Raw genomic sequence first — 5,000 nt, forward strand, 5'->3', positions numbered from 1 at the left:
CACTACACTATATATGTATATGCTTTACTTCATATAGCTGCAGCCTGGTACTATACACATGCACTATATATATGTATAGGCTCTACTTTATATAGCTGCAGCCTGGCACTATACACATGCACTATATATGTATATGCTCTACTTTATATAGCTGCAGCCTGGCACTATACACATGCACTATATATGTATATGCTCTACTTCATATAGCTGCAGCCTGGCACTATACACATGCACTATATATGTATATGCTCTACTTCATATAGCTGCAGCCTGGCACTATACACATGCCCTCAGATAGGGATCCCATGGCATGCATAGCCTTCCACACTGCACTATATATGTCTATGATCTACTTTATGTAGCTGCAGCCTGGCACTATACACATGCACCATACACATGCCCTCATCCTATCCCAAGCCACATTGCACTATATATGTATATTCTCTACTATAGTTTATAGGGTGCTGTCTACACTGCTGGAGAGGAGTCACTGCTCATAGTGTTACATTGCTGCATTGAAAACAACTCGGGGGATTATGTTGTTACTTTGTATCCAATGGCTGAGAGGACATATGTATGTACAGTATACACTTATACATGCAGGTAGCACATATGTATGTACAGTATACACTTATACATGCAGGTAGCACATATGTATGTACAGTATACACTTATACATGCAGGTAGCACATATGTATGTACAGTATACACTTATACATGCAGGTAGCACATATCTATGTACAGTATGCACTTATACATGCAGGTAGCACATATGTATGTACAGTATACACTTATACATGCAGGTAGCACATATGTATGTACAGTATACACTTATACATGCAGGTAGCACATATCTATGTACAGTATGCACTTATACATGCAGGTAGCACATATCTATGTACAGTATGCACTTATACATGCAGGTAGCACATATGTATGTACAGTATACACTTATACATGCAGGTAGCACATATGTATGTACAGTATACACTTATACATGCAGGTAGCACATATCTATGTACAGTATGCACTTATACATGCAGGTAGCACATATGTATGTACAGTATACACTTATACATGCAGGTAGCACATATGTATGTACAGTATACACTTATACATGCAGGTAGCACATATGTATGTACAGTATACACTTATACATGCAGGTAGCACATATGTATGTACAGTATACACTTATACATGCAGGTAGCACATATCTATGTACAGTATGCACTTATACATGCAGGTAGCACATATGTATGTACAGTATACACTTATACATGCAGGTAGCACATATGTATGTACAGTATACACTTATACATGCAGGTAGCACATATCTATGTACAGTATACACTTATACATGCAGGTAGCACATATCTATGTACAGTATACACTTATACATGCAGGTAGCACATATCTATGTACAGTATACACTTATACATGCAGGTAGCACATATCTATGTACAGTATACACTTATACATGCAGGTAGCACATATCTATGTACAGTATACACTTATACATGCAGGTAGCACATATCTATGTACAGTATACACTTATACATTCAGACAGCACATACACACATATAGATATATACATATACAGTACACACACACACACACACACACACACACAATATATATTTGCTGAGCACATACATGCATGATGCATATATACATACAGGACTCATGTACAGAACACACACATGAAGGTAAGACATGTAGGTAAATACATTATTAATAATAATAATAATAATAATAATAATAATAATAATAATAATAATAATAATAATAATAATAATAATAATTATCACAGAGGACACCTATATAAACATGCATATACATTTAAATAACACAGATGCATGCTGTAACACATATACATTCATACATACATACATACATACATACATACATGAAGAACATACACAGCTGGTAGTTAGACATGTGAAAGCAGGCCACAAATATATAAATGTGGCCAATAACACATATATACTCCCAGTTCATACACAGAGAAGAGATGCATGCAGTATACACTATGTAAATACATGGAGAAGACATATGAACATATACATATTAGCATTGCATACACCTATATATTTATATAAAAAATATATATATATGCTTGCTGTCAGTATATTCAGTATACACATAGCCATGCAGTAGGGGCAGGCAAACAGCAACTATAAAAGCCTAAACGTGTCCTAAACACACATACATACAGACAACGCAAATCTATCCACCTACAGGTACATATACTATTTCATTGTTTATCTTGAATAATCAATAAAAATACTTAAAAGTACTCAGAGACATGAAGGAAGTGTATGGGGTAGATATAGTGACTATAAAGTACATACACAATCATATACTGTATAGATCAATGATACACACACACACACACACACACACACACACACACACTAAGCACACTAAGCACATACAAGATAATGCTGACAACACATATAGCCTATATAGACGAGTAGTCAGCTCCTACACATGCATCAGGAACATACAGTATAATACACACAGGAAGGGATTACACACACTGGACAATACATGTACATGAGAAACACACACACACACACACATACATAGACAATTCATATACATGAGAAACACACACACACACACACACACATTACAGCACCTATACATAGACACAACTGGGACATACACATCTATGTATATAGGCCGTGTATACCTCAGTGTAGGCATGTATATACGTTAGACACTGTACTTATATGTGAAATAGCAAAGACTGGCATACAGTGTAATGTATAGGGAATGTATATAGGCAGTGTGTATGGAGTGTGATGTCTGTGCAGTATGTAAGGAGTGTGATGTCTGTGTCATACAGTAAGTGAACGTATGTGTTACAGCACATATACATGGGGTAGTATATAGTATAAAGTATACAATACACAATGGTACGTGTGTAGCATACAAAATAAGGTATACAAGTATCAGGCTACTAGTCTGAGATATACCTCCAATATATAAAGTATAGGGAAGTTTTATATAAGTGTCATCTACAAGTGTAAAGTGAAGTATAAGTGTTATGTATAGTAGAATGTAAGTGTAATGTATAATATGAAGGTAAAGTCTAAGTAATACACACGTGTAATATATAAAGTCACGTATAAGCCATGTGTATAGCATAGTATAAATCTATGGAAGTATAAGTATATAGTATAGTATAAATGTACAGTAAGTGTGATGTGAGAAGTGTAATGTATAATATGAATGTAAAGTATAAAGAGCAGTAAAAGTAATATATACTGTATGTATAATATATATAGTCAAGTATAAGTCATGTGTATAGTATAAATGTAAGTGTAATGTAGAATATGAATGTAAAGTATAAGGAGCAGTAGTTGTATGTGTAACATATAAAGTCAAGTATAAGTCATGTGTACAGTATAAATGTAATGTGTCAACTGATATATATATATGTAATGTACACTATAAATGTAAAGTATAAAGAGTATTAGATACTAAGGAGTGCTATATACAAGTGTAATGTATATCAGTGTTCTACATATCTAATATATATATATATATATATATATATATATATAGTGGAATATATGTGTTCAGCATAATATATATATATATATATATATATATATATATATATATATATATATATATATAATTGGGGGGCTGTATTGTGACACAAACTACAATGCAAGTGACATGTAACAGTATAGTAATGTGTATGACTATAACTATAACCCATAGTATAAGTGACTTGTAGAAGGTATAGGGTATAAGGACTATTCACATTGAGACATAACTGCATGGAATAAAAAAAATAATAATAAAAAACAACTTTTACACACGACGAGACTCTATGAAATGCTGAGGATTTAGTGCACACAGAAACCCCCCTCCTTAGATGGGAAAATGAGCCAGCCCAAATCTCAGTAGGCAGCGATAGAAAAGCTCTCGTCCAATCAGGAGGCGGCGGGGCAGGGACGGCTGCTGATTGGTTAGAGAGAAAATCAATTATCAAATAATCGATCAGCAGGGCGCTGCGATGTGCGGGAGGCGGGGGGGAGCTCACCGTGGGGAGAACTCACTTTTCTCTGACTGTGAGAAGCGATCATGTGCGGCTAGTGTGAACAGAGCCCAGCAGCACCAGGCACTGCAGAGCTGTGAGGAGCAGCAGGCACTGATGTAGCAGAGCTGGGTTATACTCTGAGTCATCACAAACACAGCTCCACTATATCTGACCCCTTTAGCTCTGCTACATTAAACTGTATGTGTGGCTCTCCAATTGCTGCAGAACTACAACTCCCATCATGACCTGACAGCCTTCGGCTGTCAGGTCATGATGGGAGTTGTAGTTTTGCAGCAGCTAGATAATACAACACCATAGTTTAGTCTTATCTCTTGTCTTATCCCAATGATCCTGACGTTTAGATGTTTCCTTTAAGGAAGAAAAGAGGAAGGAGCTGTCAACGAGGTGTCAATGATCTTCCAATCACTGGGAAGACACTAGAGAGCAGCAGGGAGAGGGTTAATGAGGAGCAATTGGGGGAGGGGGTAATGACCAGGTAGAGAGAGAGGAGGGTAGGTCAACCTCAGGGTTAGGGCAGCAGAGCAACTATAACAACATTACAGGGACCATCATGGGGCACTGCCTGGTGCAGGACAGACCAATACAAGTCTATGGAGCTGGTAAGGTCCTCATCCTCCACTATAGCCTGCCTATCACATGGAAGTATACTGCAATGGCATAAAACCTTGGAACTGGTGAGTACATAGAAGTACTCTGTTTTCAGAAAACACTTTAAAAAATTGACAATTAATGGAACAATTAGGCAAATTGTTTATTTAAAAAAAAAATACATATATCATTGAAAATAATAAGAACAAGAACAGACAAAGCTACCATGTCAGATAAATGAATACATTATTCATGAGATAGAAACTTTAGGGAGTTTAGAGGACCCCCAGATCCTGGGCCTGATCAGTGATATTGATGATCGGATTCTGGTAGC

The sequence above is a fragment of the Dendropsophus ebraccatus genome, chromosome 15, assembly GCF_027789765.1.
Source record: "Dendropsophus ebraccatus isolate aDenEbr1 chromosome 15, aDenEbr1.pat, whole genome shotgun sequence".
Lineage (NCBI taxonomy): Eukaryota > Metazoa > Chordata > Amphibia > Anura > Hylidae > Dendropsophus > Dendropsophus ebraccatus.